The sequence below is a fragment of the Oratosquilla oratoria genome, chromosome 4, assembly GCF_046742065.1.
Source record: "Oratosquilla oratoria isolate Oo_2021 chromosome 4, ASM4674206v1, whole genome shotgun sequence".
In the NCBI taxonomy this organism is placed as follows: Eukaryota; Metazoa; Arthropoda; class Malacostraca; order Stomatopoda; family Squillidae; genus Oratosquilla; species Oratosquilla oratoria.
This window is the reverse complement of record NC_134780.1, coordinates 80008759-80032006: the sequence shown is the minus strand read 5'-3', so window position 1 is coordinate 80032006 and position 23248 is coordinate 80008759. Positions and strand designations below refer to the sequence as shown.

Genomic DNA, 23248 nt, shown 5'->3' with positions numbered 1-23248 from the left:
AAAGAGAGGAAGTGGAATTGGGTAGGTTAGTTAGTGTGAACATCCGATGAGCGATGGAACAAGTCTGTTACTGAGTGGACGCCGCGAGATAGGAAGCGTAGAAAAGGGAGACCAGACAGGAGATGGAGAGATTAAGAAGTTTGCAGGAGTGATGTGGCAGAGGTTGGCGCGGTCGTGTGAGTCATGGAATGCTATGCAGGAGGCCTTTGTTCAGCAGTGGACTCAGGATGGCTGATTTGATTTGATTTGATTTGACATGTATGTTGTACGTTAACTTTAGCATTTATTTCGCACTTCTGGAGAATTATGACACGTTTCTCATATATTTCTGTTCATAGTTCTACGTCAGTACGGCTTATTGCATGCAGTTATCTGTTGTAATCTTGGTCAATACTCACATCTCTGCACTGATTTGAGAAAGAATATAAAAATGTTTGCTCATCACAGCAATGGAGCAGTGATAGACAGCGGGATTAAGATAGTCAGTGGTTGTTAAAACTGATATAGACGTGTATTTAATGTGTCGAAGAGATAAAACAATAATGATGATCCCCCTTTTGGTCTTGCTGTACTACTTACGGTTTAAGCGTGGGTAGGCTTGAGGGGCCTAGTCCGTTGCCGTGGGACGAACTTACATCGTCCACCTTATTTCTGTCGAATGTCCATCATTAGAGAGATGTCCAAGGTAACGGTAATAACTATTTGGAAATTTTGAATAGCATACGTATGGATGATTTATTATCGCCTTTAGAGAACATTGGCAAACAAACAGATACCTGGATAGAGAAGGCTTGTGTGGGCAGACCAGGTGGGGATGAGGAACTTTCATGCAAACTTCCACACTCCGGCGTGTAGCCGTTCATAATTCTCGTTTTCCCTGAACTTGGTTCTGATTGGCTAAGAAAATGCCCAGTGGGAGGGGCCTTGATGCGGCTGCTACCCCCGCCTTCCACCATCCACAGTCTTCGGCCCACCAACCGGGTTAAACAAAGTTGGCAAGTCAGTTGTGCGAAAGACGAGGGGGAGTGAGGGTGTGCGCTCAGTGTCGTATGAATCTTATTTGTTTTATGGCTTAAAACTATGTGTTAGTGGACTTAATTGACGGAATATTATTATAGATACTTGTGAAATTCTAATTTGGAGTACTGGTGACAATGATTTTGAAATATTGTGGAAATAACCGTCAATTTCTCCTAAATATCAAGTTCGAGTAGTCAGGTGTTTCAAAAGTTGTACACCTGAACGAGGACCTGCACTGGAAAGGTAAGGAAAATAAAGTTATCTTCAAATTTTTGACAAGTTAATCACGTAATTCAAATGCAAAAAGGACAACTGCATTGCTAATGAACACGGAAGGAGTAGGGTATGTGGTATTAGCTTGTTAGCATTCAATCATCGTTTTTATTTGATGTCATTCTTTTATTTTACCTACTTTGGGTTGGTTACGTCATTTAAATAGTGGGTGATGGAAGACGTGAGCATTTGACAATGACCTTGAAATAGGAATAGTCCATATTGTCTTATCAGAAGATAATCATTTGAGCCAGAATTTTGTTTTGTGCTGCGGGAGTAGGGAACTGCCTGATGTTGGATGCGCCGCTTGGATTTTGTATATTCTCTTGTGGTTTTATATAATTATACATGACAGCACTTCAGTGAAGGGGTTCTTGATAATAACATTGTCTTTTTGTCTTAGATATCGGCCAATATATACCATATTGTATATAGAAAATATAATGTTTACGTATAAATGCAATAATGCCGATGTCAAATGATATTGTAGTGCTCTGTTTAGATATTGGTTTGACTGACCCAAGTCCAGGTGAGAGGGTATCAGGAGAGGGAATGAGTAAAGCAATTTCCCAGCCTTTTCCCACCATAGTACCCCCTGTTGTCATGTCTAAGCAGTCCAGCATCCCTACCTCGGTATTAGAAGGCTAAAAGAAAGTGAAGTATACTGCTTGAAGATTTATTTTCTTGATTACTTAGAACTGAAACAAATTGACAATGTTGTTTGTAGAAGAAATAAGAACACTCTAGAAAAATAAAATAGCATGGAAAAAGTCAAATATGAACAACTGGATAATCAATGATACATATATGAATGTGATTTTTGTGTACATCACTTCCCAGCGGTGAGGGATGATATTAAGGTCTATCAAGTAAACCTAGAGTTTATGAATGGACTGTCAACCCGTTTAGGCAAGGTTCCTCAGTGCATATTAAGATTTACAATATACCGTGCATCTTTTTAAAGGATGTACAAACTCTAATATCCAATATTTGGCATAAGACGTGTACGCTTTTTTGAGTAAAATATTTCGGATCGGTTTTTTCGGTCAAGATCAAATTGAATATTCCACAACTTATTGTGCACTAAGCAAGATGCCTTTTATTATATATAGCCTTTGGGTTTGTAAATTAGATTGACTTTGGATATAAATTCGTAGTACTTGCCAACGGTATATAATAATCCGAATAATTATAGAATTATACTTAATTGGATGATTTTGTATAGTTTACAGTAATTGGAATTATAAAAAAAATTCTTAGCCAAGGTTGGTGATGCCGTCCAAGTTTACACGTTGGAATTTTGAACCGTATTTACGGGGTCAGTTATCGTATAAGAAAAAAAGGGGAAATCATTCTTGGAACGTGAACAAAACCTGGGTGGATCGAAAATACTAATGGATCGAAAAGTTAGATAATTACAGAATTTATTTTGTCCGAGTTATTTATTAGAATTTATTCTGGATGGACACCGTATATTGATCTAAAGATTGAAGGACCAGTGATTGATAGAATTTATCAAATTATTTGAAGGTTTGGACCACCTGACCAATATGTGAAAAATCACACACCCCTTCCCCTCTCCCCCTTCGAGTTAGTTAAATTATTTTGTGTTTGTCAGAATGAAGTTCCTTCAGTGTACCACTGATACAAGTGGCTTGATGGAGTTTAATGTACTAGACTTAGCAGACAAGGATATTTTATTCCTTGATAGGGGACTGAAGTTACGGTACTATTATTACTATTACCACGAGTAATAATAAGATATTTTTAACATTGCGTGTCCCTGATCTCCCCTTTTCTGAACGAAATCTGTCATTTTTCTTAATTATATTTTTCTCCAACTCTGACAGCATTGATTTCCTCAAATTAATTGATGCTAATAGCTCTTTGTAACCGCCTCTTTACCGCTATGAAATTTGTATCTTTGTTGAAAGGCTTGTTGCATCCTGTCGTGATGCTGCAGTATTTCTCGATCACGGAAGTAGGTTCGTGTGGCGCAGTAGCGACTTGTGATCATCTGTTTGTGGGGCATTACGTAGGATGGATGCCCTTAAACGCCGCCCTCTCTCTCGGCTGATGCGAAGTTCGTTGGAAATTCGGTTTTGCTCGCGTTTTCTGTTACAACGATTGCGTCTCAGCTTTATCATGTAATTGTTTTTTGTGTATTATTTGTTCCATACATTGGTATTTATGACATGTCCTCACCTTTATATAATTGTGTAAATTTCGTTTTTTGAAGTGCCTTACGAGCGTAATTTCCGCGCGTAGAGGAGGCAAAATTGGTCTGTGTGTCATGATAAAATATGAAGAAAGACTGCATGTCTGAAGTATATGAAAAAATGAAGTTGTCCATATAAATGCATAAATACCTAGAATAGCTTAGGTGATTTATAACACATGATGGAATATCACATGAATTCAAATCTAAATATGACAATTGGAAATCAAGGATATAAATTAAATTTGAACTGTACGTGGATTTGAGGCTATGTATAGTGATTTGGTGAGTAGGCGTGTGCGCATCCAGTTCTTTTCCATCCTCTTGTATGCCAGTTTCGTTGTCTATACATCTGCCAACATCTTCAGTTGTGTTCTACCTTGAGTGTGTAGGATACGATTGTATACAGGTGCTCTAGGAACCTTAGTAGGGTATCAACAGAATTTCCTTTGGTACCTTATGGCGAACGTGCTGTATACAAAAATGTAGGATGGGTCACACCTGCCAGATGTAATGCGCATGAGTGCATACAGAATGGAGAAGATTAATTTAGCAAGGGAAGGGGGAGGAGGTGGTTGGAAGCGAGGTGGGGTGGAGGAAGGAGGCGTGCGCATGGCAGGGAGGGAGTGAAAGTGTGGGAAAGAATTCAATAGATGGAGGGGGGGTTATCGTAGAAAATGGTCGTTAGTAGTTATTATTTTAATTTATTGGTGTTCTTGTATCTCGGTTATTTTAAGAAGCCACGTAGATAAATAATTATCGGTATGGTGGTAAGTGATTGTTTTTGTTGTTGTTCCTCTACTATTACTACTACGGCTACTATTTGTGCCACTACTGCCATTACTACAACTATTGTTATTAGTACCAACATTGTCGCTACTACCACTGCTTCCACCACTACCGTTACTATTACTACTACGACTACCATTACTGCAACCACTGATTCTGCAACTAATGCCACTACTACCAACATTATTACTATTACTGTTAGCATGATAAGATACTTTAGTTTTGTGTCCACATTGTAAAGTGCATCACGTTAAAAGTGACTGCCTGTATAGCCCTTCGACTCACCCATGCGACATGTGGACGATAGCCTTGGGTGTGCTCCAAGGCAGAAACCCGATCCATCCGTATCGTTTTCTGCGAATAAGAAAACGTGCGGGTTTGCTAATGCATGGTGGCCGCGCATTGCCATGTTCCTTGTTTCTTTGCACTATCCACGTTGGATTCTCTCTCTCTCTCTCTCTCTCTCTCTCTCTCTCTCTCTCTCTCTCTCTCTCTCTCTCTCTCTCCCCACAGCATCCGACCTCGTAATAGACGGATTGCATACCATTGCAGTAACAACGGATGAAATATTGTGAATCATTGTTGAGTCGTTTATTATGTGTTGTGCCCGCATTTTTTGTTGTCAACAGGTTACGTCATTTAAATCGCTATTCTACATAATCATTGAAGGGCGAGGGGAGGATGTGGAAATTATATTTAGATTATTACTAAATGGAATTTCCACATACTTCCCTCGCCTTTCCAGGATTATGTAGAATAGGAATTTAAATGACGTAACCTGTTGACAATGCAAAATTCTGAGGATCAACTCTGCTGTGCATTGATTGGTAAGTGATATGTGTGTGTTTTCCTCGTTTGCCATGGTTGTTTGGTCAGGGTTGCCAATCGTACAATTTAAGCAAAACCATTACCTACTCCATGACTTTGCGCATGCGTTTGTTACGCTGCACAATACGTGTTGTCCTTTGACCCAAGTCCATGTACGGTGCGTGGCGACCTTGGACAGCATTGTATAATGCGTCATTTATGTCAAGCAGATCGGTTTAATGATGAAGAATGTTCTCGATCTGAAGGATAAATGACGATGCGCAAAGGACTTTGGGATTGGTTTGTTGTTGTTCAGGTATTTCCGGATAGGATTGGGGAGGGAGGGAGGGAAGGATAGAAAGAGACGTGGGCTTTTGAAGTTCATCTTAATTTATTTTTGAGATCTTTGAAGTTAAGTGATTCTACTTTCGTCGTTTCAAAAAGCCTTAGGCTTTTTTATAAATTAATTTTGGGAAAGAATTGCGCCTACGAGATGGAATCATCGAGGTGGTTAGCAGGTACGCGAGATGTGATATATATTTACACACGTATGTATTATCATTTTCTTTGGTGGAGACCCATCTCCAGATATAAGGGAATGTTGCGTAACTCTGGGCCGTAGGGATGTCTATGAAATCCTTTAAATGGTGACTGCATAAAACTTCACTTCATCTTTTCTTTCATTCTTGCCTTCAGCCACCCTCTCCGTATACCTTGTAATACATAAATGCATCTTCCCTCGTAACAACAGTGACGAGAGCAATTACCAATACTGCATTTGGCAATATTCACCGCTTTGTTTGTTGGGTATTTTTTTTTTTTTTAGAAGTGCATACCTAACGCGATATAGCAATAGAAAATTGATAATTCATATTGTGAGTTATATACATCAACGAAGTGCCGTGATAGGTTCGAGACGCCATATTGTCGTTTGTCCAGTCCCCTCAATGTCAGTTGGCGTTGTGTACCGGGTGTTCTCCCGCCCCAAGTAACGCCACCACGCTAAATAATTTTTAAAAGCATTTCTGCGGAGCTGAGCATCATGCTTTTCTTCAACTTCTGCAATCCGATCGGATGCCAAAATCGGCCGTCAACATTCCTGACGACGACGACAACCCTAAAGACATCTAGAATTACAGGCACCGCATTGCTAAATGTAGGTTAGGTTAGGCGAGATTATTTTACTTTAATTCCTTCGACCTCCGCATCTTTTGACAAAACAAAGATGGCGCCTCAAGCAGTCGTCGTGCCCCAGTTCGTTAATGCATCGCTTTTAGCAACTTTTTCTGTAATTTCCACAAAGAAAACGTATATTACGTTGATGTATGATAATTTACAATATGTTTATTTAATTTTCTACTGCTGTATCGCATAGGTGCACACTTCTAACTTTTAGCCGTTTGTTGGTATTGGGGTGAGTACGATCCTCAACACTGGAACAAAGAGATCTCAAAGTACCTCCCCATTGTCTTACTCTAGTTACTTCCTTTAACACAGTCTTTCCCAACCTTTTCGAAATTATCACCCAAAAATTCAATTTCGCAGTTATCAATTACCCCATTGAACATATACCTTGTAATATCGGATGTTTTTTTTCCACCGCTGTCATCTGATGAACTGCATGGACTAAATCCCGCTATTGGCTGTATATAATTAAGGATCCAACATAAATGAGTGTAGTGATATATATGTAATTGGAGAGAGTTGAACTGATCAGGCTACCTCTTCTCAACACAGAACATCCATTACCCCCAAAAATATTGATCCAATACCCCACTGGGGTAATTTACCCCGGGGTTGGGAAACACTGCTTTAACAAAACGCTACTGTAATCGTACGTGTAGTTCGCGTAAACCTGAAAAATATACTTTGAATTGAATTATCTGGCGTTGATAGGCATCCCTGGGCGAAGTTGTCTGCGGGTTGCGTTTTCTCCTGCTGGGTCACGCTTGCGAATCTTAAGTAATACCTGTTGATTTTCTCCATCCTGTTTCCACGCTTCCTGTCTCCTGTGGATGATGACACTGATGGAAATACTTTTTGGGTACTGCAGATCTACGCTAAGGTTTTCAAATTGTGCTGTGTAATTTTGTCCACAAGTAAAGAAAACGTTTGTGAACTGTCGGGGTGATCAGGTAATAATGCCTCCACAAGTAATGATTGAATATAATGATTATAACATGTGAAGGATGTATGCTCTCCAACTCCCGTATATATGCCCCCCTTTTCGGTCCGTCGAATTCTTTCTTAATTGGATCTGTGCTCCGGATGCATAAATGAGAGAAATCTTACGGCCGCAGCAGAGATTTGGCATCTCGAGTAAATATCGGTGTCACTGGGATCAGGACAGTTGACTGACCGGGGAAGGGTTGCTTGTGTACAAATCTTTTGGAGAGACGATTGAAAAAAAGATCAATTTAATAATGTTTTTCTTTTTCATCTTCATACACCATTCTTCTTTATTCTTTCCTTTTTTTATTGTATTTTGTTTTATTGTATTTTATTGTATTAATTGAATGTTTTTCTTTTTCATCTTCATACACCATTCTTCTTTATTCTTTCCTTTTTTTATTGTATTCCTTCTCGGCGTGCGTGCGTGCTCGCATGCATGCACAGCTGCAGCAGTCTGATATTTTCACGCATGCGCACGACTCGCCTGCGCATGCGGACGACTGCACGCTCTCGAATGCATGGTCCAGACTTGTCGAGTCGAGTTCTTTTGAACACGGGCGAACTTTGACCAATGTGCAGGTATGGTTCAGTTTCTATGACCCCCCCCTCCCTCCCTCTCTCTCTCTCTCTCTCTCTCTCTCTCTCTCTCGCGCTTATGCACACTTTATTGTATCGTGTTTTGTATTAGTAATATCTAACCTCTAACAAGCTGAAGGGCAGCTATCTTGTTCATCCGGAGCAAGTCTGCAAGTCTCGCGCAAAGTAATTAATCTGTGTATGGACGTTCTAGCGTGTTTGTGCGTGCATTTGCCCTATAGTTTCCCACTTCCATCTTCCCCTCCCCCTCCCCTGTGGGGGTGAAGTGTTTTGGTATAGTGTTATGGATGCTGACCACCCCAGGCTTCCTTGTTATCTTGATGACTGGCCCGCTGCGCAGCGAGAATGTGTTTTGCCAGCACGTCTTTTATGTCACCATACACATCCCTTACCCTCGACAGTGTCTCTCTCTCACCCACCTTCCCAACATGTCGCTATTCCCAGTGCGTTATCATTTTCGTGACTGTCAGTTGTTCTGGATCGTCTTTATCAGTTGCGCTAGGAATGTAAGTCATAATGACGGTCGACATTGCGTCATCACGCTCGCTCGGCACAGCGTCGGCCTTGGCACGTCGCGGTTGAAGGCGGGGGAGCATGCAAATCTGATTTTAACATTTTACAGTTGTTTTCTTGTTCGAAGTTAATATTTTACTCTTGGATAGTGTCATGTGTTCGTATGTATGATTATGCATACACTGTTATAAAACGTGCCTTGTAACGCCTGTGTCTACTTAAAAGTGCGTGTATGTACTTGTCATCGTTTCCTTGTGCCTAATTTAGCTTGAAAGCTGTTACTGCGTCTGTTTTTCGATGATATAATTTCAAATCCGTCTCATCTCTCACATATGTAATATCAGAGAGGTTACCATAATATTAGTTTCATGCCTCTATGAATAATGTGAAAATAATAGAACAACCCTCGTAGTTAATACAAATAAAATCTTGCTTTCGGTGCTTGGGTCCATAGACAGTCTTATGACGTATCTTCAGCTACACGGGTCATTGCCTCGTGTCGTGTCCTTTAGTGTGTTTTGTCACTAAGTACCCAGTTAGGTTGTGCCGTCGCTTGCGTGCATGTATTCTGATTGTGGTTAGGGGCTGTTGCCCTTTTGTTGAAATCCTGTTTGAGAGCATAAATCACCAGTAATTACACCCCCGACCAGTCTACCTGCCCCTGCAGGGTCTTTGTGCCCTTGCCCTTCCCTTAGATATATTACATTCGTCATCTTTATATATAAACAAAAACACCCCTGTTCCGACTCTTCATTTGATCCTGTGATTATCTTGATAGCTACTTGTGAAATGGCTGTTATCATCGGCAGTGTGATAAGTCTTTCTTAGTTCAAATTTCGGGCTGACCAAGCGTTTTATTTTTATATTATTTATCTGTTTTCCTTATGTCTTTAATTATCATATTAATGATTATCTATATTTTTATTTTTTGTTTCTTTAGTTGATAATTTCTTTGATATTTGTTAGTATATTATTTGTTCATTTTTTTTTAAACTTTCTTTGGGTAATCTTTGCGTAATCTTCGAGTCCTTATTCTGGTTTTGCTAAACGAAGAACTTGCATCAACGTTGGTAGATAAGGCAGTCATAAAGGCAATTTATTGGTAGTGCTGTCTGTGTACTTTGGAAGTGGAAGCGAGTGGTGGTTCGGGCCCAGGTCTGGCCTTTGATGGCAAAGTTTGCTGACAACAGGAAACCGTTCGTCGAGTAAAAAGTCTGATGCAGAAAGAAAAAAAAAAAAAAACTAGTGAAGAAGCAACGAAACTTAAGAAACAACGAGTTGGCAACCGTGACAGCCGTTTGCCCAGGAATTACATCCCTTGGATCGAGGTTCGGAAATTGTTGTTATTGTGCCTCAACATGATGCATAGTGATCATGTAAACGGAATTTCATTGAATACAGTGAAATGTAATGACATCACCGAGATGTCATCATGCTGGGTATACTGTTACTGGATATGACGTCACATCGGTACAGATGATACAGTGGGCGTAATTATGTATAAAATCATGGAGAACCTACGACAATCCCCAGCAGCAGCAGCAAAGGGAAAGGGGAGGGAGAGGGGGACCAGCAGCGGGGTTCTGCTCCTTTCTCGTGTGGAATCTTGCCCAGACCATCACAACCACAGCCTATCACCACAAACACCATAATCGTCAACTCGCCCTCTTCCTCCTCTTCCCCTCTCCCATCCCTCCTTTTCCACTTTCTCCTTGTTTGCCCATCCGATTCCTTTTCTCTTATCTTTGGATTTCTTTTTCGACATCGATTTTTTTTTTTTTGCGGACCTCCCATGAAAGACGCGCACAATTGTGATTTACCAGCGTCCGTTATGTCACATCACATCGTGGCACATGAAATGCAGGAAGCGCCGTTGGCGAAGGGCCTCCTCCTCTTCCTCCTCCTCCTCCTCCTCCTCCTCGTCAGCTAATGATGGGGTAATGATTGGCAGGACTCGCGCTCCAATCAAAGGAAGGGCTGTGCCGATGACGTCACGATAAAGAATACTCTTCTTCCTCTTTGCTGTGTTTGTTTGCGTGCGGTGCCATCTTTTGTTGTACTTTATTCCTTTATGTATTTGTTAATTTATTCGTTTATTTTCTCGTTTCGATCACATTGTTGTCCCGAATACTGCCCTGTTCCCTGAACACCGATGTCGTTCTTGAGAACTCGCTTTGAGGATGTCCTATCACGTGACCTGAATAAAATTTTTGAACATATTACATTATTTGTATGTGTATGTATGTGTATATATATATATAATATATATATATATATATATAATATATATATATGTTATACCTTTAGGAATTTTTCCGTTCTTGCCGTTGAACACATCGATGGGGATAATTCATTCCTTTCGAGAAAAACAAATAAACATGTAGGTCTTTATAATCGACAAGTAAACGTAATCCTACGTCACATCGCCCTTCACAAGAACGATTGGTAACGCTGCCACCTTAAGAACGCAGAAAACAAGAAACTGAAGAATGTGTGTGCGTGTGTCTTGTCTTGTGCCCCCTGGACACGGGTCCCGTTGTTGCCGGGTGCTTGGAAGCTCGCTGACTGCCCACCGGGGTCGAGGCACTCACCCAGCCGACTACCTCCGGGGGAGGTCCGGTCGGGGATGAAAGTATGGATACTTATGCGATGAGCTGGTTGTGATGACCATGTTGTTACGTCGCCGTGGTTGATGAGGAATCGTCAGGGATAATTTCACTCAATGACAGAATGCTGACCACGTTTATTTTCTTCATCTTCCTCCGTTCTGCAGCTGCCACCTTCTGTACCACCTCTACTGTACCTCCTGTACCACTTCTTCGATTCAATAACATCCCTAAAGATATAATCGCTGGTTATTGACAGAAATTCTCCTCTGTCGCCTGAGGCAAACTTGGATTACAATATTTTATTTTTCGAAACTCTAGATGGATCACCTTTGCATCGCATATTGAGAAGATGTATGACGAACGAAGAGAAGTTGTACCTATACCGATGTTAGACCCATTGTTGAATTTTCATTAGAATGTTGTAGACAAAATCTTCTTCCACCTTTTCAAGTTCACAACATTTGATTAGATTACAGTGGTTCTTAACCGGGGTATTCGTACCCCTATGAGGTACGAAACCTTAAGCCTGGGGGTACGAGCCAGTGCAATGGTACTGTATATTTACAATGAGAAAGCAAATAAGGTTTGTATTACTCATCCTTTTCATATATTTGCATTGTATTTGTATTGGATGGGGGTACGAGGAAATTTTCTGAGATATCAAAGGATACGGGCACTGGAAAAGGTTAAGAACCACTGGATTAGAATCTTGAACGTGTGACTGGGGCGAAGGAAATAGGCAAGAACTGGTTTACTAATAGGGTAGTTAAGGAATGGAATAAACTTAGCAACCATGTAGTAGTGAGCGCTGAAACAAATATTTTAATATTATGGATTCGTCCTCGCCGTAAACCACTGGATATCATGTCGAACTCATGACCAGGTGGTCGTGAGCTCGAGTCCTGGGACCCGCTGTGTGCTTCTTGCGTCGACCCGTGGCCAGGTGGGGAGGCGACCAAAACCTCGGTATAAAAAAAGAAAAAAAAAACGGTGGCTTGCTGCAACTGACAGGGCTTACCCTACCAGGGGTTTCTCACTTCCCACTTCGTGTGAGTGGGTTGCTGGATAGGGAATACAGGTAGTAAGGGACATGGAGCTTCCTAGTGTAGGCCTTGTGGTCTCCTCCATTCTTATGTTCTTCCGTTCCTTTTGTCGCTTCTTCCTGTTTTCTTCCCACTTTCGCCTTCGCTCTCCAATTTCCTTTGTGTCTTGTATATACTTCATGTGCAGTTTTCCTCCCATTCCCTTGCAGGTCCTCCAGGATCCTGCACTGTATTTGCCTTATGCGGCGACTGCACCCTTCCCGGGGACTGATGCCACGCTGCCGTCGCAGTGTGACGATGATTTTTTTTTTTTTTTTTTTTTTTTTTCTCCATTCACTACTCGATTTCCCCCTCCACCGACTCCCCATTACCCTTTCCCCTCCCCTACCCCCATTTCCTTTCCCCTCTCCTTCTCCTACACCCCTCTCCTTCCCCCTTCCCCATCTCCCTCTCCTTCCCCCTTCCCCATCCCCCTCTCCTTCCCCCTTCCCCATCCCCCTCCTCCTTCCCCCTCCCCCCTCCCCCTCTCCTTCCCCTCCCCCTCTCCTTCCTCCTTCACTCTCCTTCCTCCTTCCCCCTCCCCTACCCCTCCTTGCCTGTCCGCCCAGCAGCCTACACTCCGAAGTGGAAACACGAGAGAACTGTCCGATCTCTTAATGGCATTGGTGGTGTAGCCAGATGTTGCCCAGCTGGGCCAGTGCCGGCCACAGGCGGAGTGGGGGGTATTCACCTTAAGCCCCAGTCACACCAAGCTTACGATCTGTTTCCGACCACCTCCTTCGACGGTGGCACTTTTGTTTCTCTCATGGTTAGCGCCAAGTGGCTATTTCATATCCATCTATTTCATGACGGGGAAGGAGATTCATTCCAATTGTATCATGGCCTTGGATTCTTTTTATAATAAACAGAGGAACAGAACAAAGGAGCCTGGTCGCCGGTGGTCGGGAACAGGTTAAGCTTCGTGTGACTACTGGGCCCTTAGGTAGTGTGACGGGGTAGGTGTGTGCCCTCATTCGGCCGCCGCGCCGAACAGGTGATGGCCGAAGATTTTTTTTCTTTTATTCATTATTTATTCATTGATTTATTTATTATTACATATATTTTTATTGATTTATCTTGTTTTTATTTATATTAATTTTTTGTGGAATAAACTAAGTTTTTTTGGAGTATGTAGGTTAGGTGTTCGAGTGCGTATGTCAGTTTCCACAAATATGAAATAATAAAGTATGGGCGCCCGTAGGGTACTGGACGAACGACCTTGGGCACGACCGTGTGGCGTGTTTACGAAAAAGTCATTGTTCCTGATAAGGGCCTGGATCGATCACAAGAGTTCCGTCATCGACACCATGTTGGACGGTGTAGGGATAGCCAGGGTCGAGATTTCGGACTCTCAGTATGTAGGCGTCGTCTTTATAGCCTCGGGAATGTAGGCAGGTTTTATTCACACATGTCCCAATTGTCGAAGTGGTCTATATCTCGATCCTGGACCACGTAGAAGGCGTCCATAACGGCCTAGGGACGTCAGCTGGGATTTACAACACTCCCCAGTTTAGTCCGTATTTGTTCCTGTTAGGCTGCCCCCGGCTTTAATTGGTTGTTTTATCTAGTTAGGTGTTTAGCGCATAGGGTCTCTTATTGCTCGTTGATTTGATTGTTCTGGTGCTGTCGTCGACTGCTGTGGGAAGTCGTGTAGGGAGGGGGGGTCAGTTGGTAGTGGAACACAAGTCTTGTGATCGTCATGCATAGACCACCCGCTTTCACGGGATCGGTATTTTTGGAAAGGGAAGTTAGTTCTAGGAAAATAAAAGGATGGTTGTATGTAGACACTGCTATTGACTGTAAGCCCTGTTGTAGTGTTTTTTTTTTTGTAGAATGTGTGTCGCAGCTTGGGAGGCAAGGAAAGGGAGTGTATATGATAGGCTGCCGCTGATCCAGTTCATCAACAAAATGGGGGAAGGGAGTTGGAGATTTGGCAACAGTGGAGGTGCAGAAAGACCTACTTTTTTATAAAGTGAAGGGATATGTAGTGTAAGAGGAAGTCGGAGAGCTTTTTTTTTTCAAGAAAAAATGTGTACTTGTAGGTATTTGCGTTTGTGGGCGTGATGTTCGTTTAGCGTGTGCGTATGTATGCGCCCAGCGAGGAGAGTTGCGTTACGTAGTACTTGTACACAGATAAAGACAGCGTATCATAAATAACGTCGCACAACAAGTACACACGGCTCAAACCGTATAGGACACGGGCGCTTTCAAGGATCGAATGTACCGTAGGTGTTGACGTTGTAGGAGGAAGACTTGGCGAGGGAACTGGTTCATACCGGGTGAAGGTATGTTTAGGGGACCAGTTGGTACGGGGTTAGATAGGATATAGTTAATTTACAAGTGTAAGAATTGTTAATAAAAAAAAAGTTTTATTTTTACAGGAAGAAAAATAGAAAAAAATAAACATCTCGATTAAAACACTGCAGACATGAATTGTAACTATATATATATATATATATATATATATATATATATATATATATATATATATATATATTGTGTGTGTGTGCGTAGTTTGTTAATGCGTTAATACTTCCCATATCTTGCTCCATAGGGCTGGTTTATATTCGGAATAACGAGCCACATTTTTAATATAGATATAACTATACATACATATACTATCGCTTGGTTATTTAGTAGTTTGACTATTAAGTCTTTAGATTCTCCTTTGGCCTCTGCAGGGTGCCTTTTTCTCTGTCTGACCTTGAGGTGTTTGTACGGGAGGCTGTGCCCTTCCTGTCCTTAGCTTTGGTAGGAGTGTTCACGGCGCCAGACGCTGAGGCCGATGGTAATGGAGTGCCAGGGCGATAAGGTGCCAATTTAGGTGCCAGTGTGTGCACATGGGCTGCCACCGCTTTGTCGATTCGAGTGCCGCTCGAATGCAACGCGTCGAGATAGCCGTCGAGAGTTTAGAACGCGTGCTGGACTATAACGGGACGCGCTCTTGAGCTTCTCCGATAATGCACATGTCGTGTATGATGTATGCATCCTCGCATGGATGCTGTGTGCGTTTACTTGGTGGTAGTTGGTTATGTTTTGGATGATTGGGGTGTTCAAGTGGGCAGTGTGTGTGTGTTTGCTTGCCTGTTTGTTTATGTGGTGCTACTTGCCCATTGGTTGGTTGGTATGGTTGAGGTACCTTGTAGTATCTCCTCGTCTGCTGTCTATTGTGTGCGCGTGTAGTTATGCATATGTCACCAAAGCATGTATTTATAGATTGACTTGCACGGCTGGATACGTGTCTGTGTTAAGAATTCTTTGAGTGTTCGTGGTTGCGAGGTATGCCTTACTTTATGCCATTAGATTTATTTACGTATTCATGAATGGAAAAGGTGGTAGAGAAACGCGGGTTAGAGCGAGAACACTATATTCCTGACGTTTCGACTACAAGTCTTCTTCAGTGTGAAGAAGACTTGTAGTCGAAACGTCAGGAATATAGTGTTCTCGCTCTAACCCGCGTGTCTCTACCACCTTTTCCACTCGTCTGTCTTACCTTCATAACTTACGTATTCATATTTTTTATGGGGTCGCATGAAGATTTGTCACCCCAGAACGCCCACATGAAGGATCGGTACCCCATGAGACCCCTGAAGAATTGTCACCCCAGTACGCCGAATATCAACTGTGGAGTAAAGATTTGGTTAGGTTAGGTTGAATGAGGGTTATGCTTATTGTCATCAACTTGTACAACCGAAGAATCGTAAATCCAGGATGGCCCATATGAAGAATTGTCACTCCAGTATGCCGAATAGCAACAGTGGAATAAAGATTAGGTTGAGTTGAGAGCTATGCGTTATATATATATATATATATATATATATATATATATATATATATATATATATATATATATATATATAATTACGTCATAGTTACAACGCAGTGGGTATTCGGGAGTCGTTATGTATGTGTGTGTGGATGGAAGAGTGAGGGGAGAGGGGAAGTGACGGAGAGTGGAAAGGGAAGGGAAGAACTGAGGGAAGACTTACAAACCGTGAAGGAAGCAGTCATTAACTATTTAAATTCCTTGGGAGAAGCTCTTCGACTTTCGCCTCTTTTCCTCCTTCCCCTTCTTCAGTTTCCTCTCGTTTGCTCTTTTACTCTTCGTCTTCTTTACTCTTTTTTTCTCTTTTTTTTTTCTTTTTCGGTGGCACATATCCCCAAGAGGGGCTTCGGTCGCCTGGGCGAGTGGCGTTCATCAGTTTCGGCTGCAGGACACTACTATGAAGGAGCTCTGTCTCGCTGCACTGCACATGAGCCAAGAGGTATAGTGAAAGCAGGACGCATAGATTTTCCTGTGATAGGAAGGAAGGGTGCTTCGGCTATCCCGCTTATAGGAGGGAAAATCGTACGAGTGCAATCGGGTGAAAATGGCCCTCGGCATTTTCTTGTGAAAGCACCTGAATTTTGATAATAGAAATAAAGATCTCTTGTAGTAATTGATCATGAGTATCAATTTCTTTTTCAGACTTTTATTGGGAGACTCTCTTCTACTTATATTTGCCTTCAAATCCTCTTAGTATCAATGTCTATTCAACAGAGGTGAGAAATATGTATTTCCAACTCTGAATTCCAGTCAGCCAAGGTTAGGCCCCGGGCTCCTGTCCATCCACATCTCCTTTGTGCTCTTCACATGAAATATGCTTGCTCAGGGGCCCAGTGGGTTTCAACTGATGGGATTATCTTAATGACATTTCCAGTGCCTTTCGTCAGCGAAGGGGACCTCTTTGGCATTGGTGGACTGGACGAAGGCGACAAATTTATCCAAAGAACAGAACTAGTGAGGGATGAAAGAGGCAACACGTATATAAGGGTCTATAAATATAAATTATATAGCGTGGAGACCCTCGTGGAACCCATGGACAAGGACTTGGCCTAGTTCCTCTTAGATCGACACTGCCAGGACGAAACACGGAGACCAGTGGGAATGGAAAGCCCTTCTCCAGGTATACAAAATGGGCCGAACAATCACCAGGAGCCTGTAAAAGAAGAAACAAATGTTAAGGACATAACTCCTGAAAATAAAGGAGAAATTGAAAGTCTAAAGAGAGAAATTAAACAAGAAGAACATAAGCCTCAGCAACCCGTCGTGATGTCCCACACGGACACAGCTGCCACAGCCTCGCCACCTGAAATGGAAAAGAAAAATACAGAAAGTAAAATAGAAAGTGAGAAAATAGAGGCAGAGAACAAGACGGAGGAAAGCAGGCCAAAGGAACCTGTAGTTATGTCCTACAGAGACGCTGTCGTCACAGGATCGGCACACCAGGTCCAACGAGGAGTCTCCACTTACCCCGACCCCCTCCGGGTCACCAGAAGCGCCCCGCGTGTTATTCCAACACCTAGCAACTGGCACGAACGCCAGAAGAAATCAAAGCCATCCCCGCACGACAGCCAGCCTCAGTTGGAGAAGCAGCCATCGGGTAAGGGAGCCCTGAAGTCCCTTTTAAACAAGGTGTCGCCCAATAACTTTGAAAAAGTCTCTGGTCAGATTTGTTCCTTGATCGCCTAGAATCCGTCCATTGTTGAAAATGCTGCTTGTATGATCACCGAAAATGCCTCGAAGCAGAAATTTTATGCAGGCACATATTCAAGGCTCTGCAAAAAGCTGGTTGATGAATTGGAAAAACCCAGTGCAGAGTCCTTCAAGGGCAGTTTACTCCACCAATGCCAAACACTATTCGTAGTACACGCGGAGTCCAAAGAAGAGAATCCAAATTCCTTGACTCCAGAGGAACGTGCTGACAGAGAGCTTAAAATGCTCGGAAAGCGAAAGGACTACGTCGCTTTATGCACGTTTGTGGCGAGCCTCTCGCTCGAAGGTATTATCCCGGCGAGAAGAATAGGGGCATGCATCTAGTCCCTCTTGAAGAAAATGGACGAGACGTCCATAGAGGCTATTTGCGCTTTACTACAACACGCGGGCAGGAAACTGGAAGAAACGTCCAAAAAGTCCAAAACTGGCACACAAGTAGTCAATGCCATATTTTCGGACATTCAAGAAATTGTGGACAAAAAGTTGACTCCAAGTCGATTAAGGTATCTCTTAATCGACATTTTGGAAATGAGGCAGCGTGGTTGGGGGCCACGTAATCAAAGGAAATGAAAAAAAGTATAATATGGTAATTGGTATAATGGTAAGAAAATGGCATCGTTATTCGTCTAACTGTCGTATGTATCGTTTATTCGCTTCGAATTTTTGTCATAGTAAATTTTTCATCATTTGATGATGATGATGATGATGATGATTATATATATATATATATTACACATTTTGTATATATATATATTACACATATTATATATATATACGTGTGTGTGTGTGTGTGTATTATAAAGTAGTAGCCTCTGCCTGTCTGTCTGTCTGTCTGTCTGTCTGTCTGTTCATGAATTCCTCCTAGGGTTTTGGAGATAGACCCCCCATAACCATATATATATATATTCTGATACCCTATCACTCCAGGTACTTGGATAACTATATTTCATTTAAAAAAAAATGTTAGGGTTAAGGGTTAAAGTTAGGTGGGGTATGGTTAGGTTAAGGATTATTCACGAAATCCTCCTTGGTTTTTGCACTCACTATCGTCTATTCACCCATCCACCACCCTGTCCCTCATCCCTCATCCTCTATCCTTCCATCCCCCACCTCTGTCTCCCACCCCATCCTCTATCCACCACCCCATTCTCCTATCCTGTGTTGTGCGTCGCAGTCGTTTCCTGTTTAATTGTTCTTCTTTCCCAATTCCCCTCCTCTGCTTCAAGATTCCTTTCTTTCTATTCTTCGTATTTGTGGAATTGCAGGAGGACCGACTATGCATGCTAGCCACTGGGCCACAAGATCTCCCGATGTCAAGTTGACAGGTTGTCATAGGGAACATGGGCACTGTGACAGCGCTACACGTCCTAATATGGCGGTGTCGGGTGAGGGGGGGAAGTGGGTGCCGATATGGGGCCAAGGAAGTGTTGTCAGGTTTGCTAATTGGGATATTATTAACTACGTTCACTTGAAGAGGTTACCATGACAAATGGATATATGCGGATTAACTCAGGCCAGGAAGGTTCATTTAATTAAAATATCATGGCTGCAGCCAGAATAAACAGATTTATATGCACGCCAACCCGTCAAATGACGTGGTTTTCGGATCGTATTGCAGAAGAGAGAGAGAGTATAACTGGCAAGACCTTCGCCCTTATCTGGGAGGGTCACATCGTCGTGTACCAGACGACGTAATGGCCTGATGATGTTGGTTTAGTGGTACTACACACTGTACCATACCGTAGCGTGCCAGCCGGCGGCCACCACATGGCCATAAATTCCAGCCGCGTGTTCATGAAAATGCATTAGATTGCCCTGAGATGAGTCTTGATCGCATCGGAGAAAGCTGAAGAGATGAAACGATGGGGTGGGGGCACTCCCTCTTCACCCCCTTGTCCGCTCTTCGTCCTCCTCTACCTATCCCATCCCTGTCCTCTTCGTCCTCTACATCCTCTTTGTACTCTCCCCTGTCCTCTCTTCTTCCTTTCCCCCTCTTCGTCCTCCTCTACGTATCCCATCCTCTTCGTCCTCCTTGTGCTCTACCTCCCCCCGTCCCTTCTTCTTCCTCTCCCCCTCTCCTTCACCCTTTTCCTCTTCGTCCTCTACGTCGTCTTTGTACTCTCCCCCCGTCCCTTCTTCCTCTCCCCCTCTCCTTCTCCCTCGTTCTCATCTACTCTCCCCTCTCCCTCCCTGTACATCTCCCTCCTCTTCCCTCTCCTCCCATTTTGTCTTGCTGAGGGTCTTGTGTTTGGGTTCCTGTCGCGGAACCGGTGAAGGATCAAATGTTTGGAAGAAATGTAAGCCGGCACAGGAACAGGAGGCTGGGAAGGCCTCAGATGGAGATGCTAAAATAAACACTTTAAATGTTTATCTTAAGTGTATATTTATTTTGCATTTATTTGCTTGTTTTATTAGTTTAATTTATTCTATTTTATTTGTGTATTTTATTTTTTCACTTGTTTTTTATTTGTTAGTGTTAGTGACGTGTCTATACACTCGTTACACGAGTGGGTACCGTGTACGGCCTTTGTGACGCTATTGACCGCGACGTATTTTCAGAAATTATGTTGAACTCCGTCACTCGATTTTGAAAGCAGTCCCTTGAACGGTCAAGTGACCGCTGGCTGTCGAGACTCGAACTCGGGTCTCTGAATATACAAGGAGTCTTTTTCCATTGGGAACTCTCCGATAATTGAAACGAAATTTTCCGAAATAGAGAAAATCCCGGCCAGGGTTTCTTATAATCGTGTATATTTTTGAAATTTATTTTAGTTGTGAATATTAGAGTTGATTTAATTTTTAGGATCTCCCATAAAGAAAAAACTACATAGCTTACAACGTAACGGAACTACAGTTACGAATAATGTGATGATGTGACATGGTTTAACGTCGCAAACTCCTGTCGGGAGGCTAGGACGGTGCCCCTTACAGAGGACTTTGTGGCGTGGAATTTAATGAACCATAATGCCCTTAGTTCAACTTCGCCGGTGGCAGGGTTCGAACCGCCATCCCCTCGACCTTCGCCGTAAGTAACGACGCCCTAACCCGCTCGGAATTTTAGTGATCTTAATGACGGAGAACAAGTATGACGTCAATATGCGCATATATGCGTAGTGGTGATACAACACACAACCCGACCCCCATCGTCTGTGATTATTTTGTTTGCGATGTTGTTAAGATAACGCAACACGGTCAAGTGGCAGGTTGTGCGACGAGATTGTTGTTACAGGCACACGTCTCGCCCATAGCTCTGTGCTCAGGGGGCTCCGCCCACGCCGTGCGCCGCACTCGTCCTCTTGAATCGTCACCGCTGCGTGTGCCCCCCCTCACACACACTCACGCACGCACGCACGCACACACCTACCTGTCAACAAAACCTGCATTGCGGTGCGTTGTCTCTCCCCCTCTCTCTCTCTTACTCTCTCCCTCTCCCCCTCTCTCCCTCTTTCTTTTCCTCCTTCCCTCTCCCTTTCCTTTCCTCTTCCCCCATCTGCCTTGTCTTTTTCCCTCTCTTCTGTTCCTCCCGCCTTCCTTCCCTCCTTCCTTCCTTCCTTCCTTCCATCCCTCCCTCCTTCCTCTCCCTCCCATATCATTGCCTAGGGAGTGCCTGGACTGTGTCAGGTTCTGTGCCTGTCAGTCTGCCAGCTAACCAGTGATTCTTCTTTTGAACCAGTACCTCCTCTAGAGATTTAGTATTAGCAATTATAAGACAGTAACTGGATAGAATGGCTAGGTCACGTGTAATAAACAAATAAACATCCAGTAAACACACACACACACATACACACACACACACACACACACACACACACACAATCTGAAGGACTACCGCTAATTCACTGCGTGTAAGCACGGCTGAATAAAATCGCCCGGCGGTAGTTAGACTAAAGGAAGGGGGTTTGTTTCACCATGGCCTTGGATCACGTGTTGGACTCCTGATCGACATCCATTACCCTCCCGAAAAAGAGGTCAAAATTCTTGTATGGTCCGGTCTGTGGTAAATACTGTGAACCTTACGCGCGCGCGCACACACACACACACACACACACACACACACACACACACACACACACACACACACACACACACACACACACACACACACACACACAAATCCTTGTCCACGAAATTTGGAGTACCGGCTCGCAGTGCAGTGCTGCTGAAATGATTTCACGCCTGGGCGGGAACTGAACTCGTACCTCTAGATTAACGATTTCGAAAGGTACCACTGCGCCGTCGAGCCGGGTGAGTGAGTGAGTGAACTACACGCGGAGGTGCGGGACTCGACCTGAATTTCCCACAATATGTGTCGAAGGTTATCAGCATTAGGAAATCGCTCAAGTTAACCCTCGTCGCGACGGCGGTCTTCATACACGAGCAACTGTGCTAGTAAACCCGGGGTTTATGTTTACAAGGGAGGGGATTACGATAAGGGAGGCCCTGTTGAAAGGGGAGGGAGTGGAGGCGGTGGGAGAGGGTGGCGTCCCCCCTCCACTCCTCTCAGAACCCTCCCTCGTGTATACATTCGTATCCTAAGACACGTTTGGCCGTGACAAGGTCGTCCATGCTTCGTAACAAAAAAAGGAAATAAAATAAATATATAGATATACAAGTCTTCAAAGAATAGCTTTTATTTGTTTTCTTTTCTTTTCTTTCTTTATTAGTCTGGCAAAATATTTTTTCCATGTGTAGAAAAATATTTTAATGTTACGAGGTCATCTTTTAAGCATACACAAGTTGTTTACGAAATGAGAGCTGTTGGCTGAATTCCTCCAAGTCTCCCGCGAAGTCTTCTCGAAGAAGCGGTGCTCTTAAGGGGAGCCAACGACAACAAACCAAAACGATGACCGAAGACTAAGAACGCCGACGCCTTCCACAGGAGGAGAGACAGCACTGGGGTCGCCGTGGAGAGACCGAGAAGCCGTTCCCCCCTCCCCCTCTCTCTCCGTCTCCCCTCTCCTCCTCCTCCCTCTCCATCTCCCCTTTCGGCACCTGCTGCGACCTCCAGAGGCCCATGCGACCCGGGCGTCTTGGCACTGACACTCTCTCACCCCCTCTTAGTACCCGTTGGCACTCCAACCCGTGTTTATACCCACTGATAACCATGTACTTAACCTCGTCAACCCCTCCCCCGCTGCCTCTTCCTCTCCTCCCCCCCTTCCTGGCAGACTCGTACAAGTGTTGACACTTGCCCGTCATAGAATCTACTGATACTTCTCTCCCCATCTATCTCTCCCCCTCTTGTCTCCCCATCTCTCTCGCACCTCTTCTCTCCTCGTCTCTCTCTCACCTCTTCTCTCTCACCTCTTCTCTCCCTGTCTCTCTCTCTCACCTCTTCTCTCCCCATTCTCCCCATCTTCTCTTCCCATTTCATCCCCTTTTCTATCCTCCTCTTCTCTCCCCATCTCTCTCCCTCATCTCCCCCACTTCTCCCTCTCATCTCTCCACCTCTTCTCTGCCCTCTTCTCTCCCCATCTCCCCACCTCTTCTCTCCCCATCTCTCCACCCCTTCTCTCCCCACCTCTCCATCTGCGACGCTACCTTTGTTGCGATATTGTTCCAAAAGATAGAATTGATGGTTATCGATGACAAAAATCTGCCAGCCCCCCTCCTCCACCCATTCTTTTCTTAC

General features: G+C 43.5%; 1 protein-coding gene across 4 annotated transcripts in view; it reads left to right on the top strand.

Annotated features, from left to right (window-relative positions):
* Positions 1-977: 977 nt before the first annotated feature.
* Positions 978-23248, top strand: part of Kank (KN motif and ankyrin repeat domain-containing protein 2 kank) — a 231029-nt gene continuing 208758 nt past the window's right edge. For all 4 annotated transcript variants that reach the window (XM_076184458.1, XM_076184460.1, XM_076184459.1 and 1 more), the window contains exon 1: positions 978-1263. The gene's annotated coding sequence lies outside the window, so the exon portion shown is untranslated. The remainder of the gene's footprint in view (positions 1264-23248) is intronic.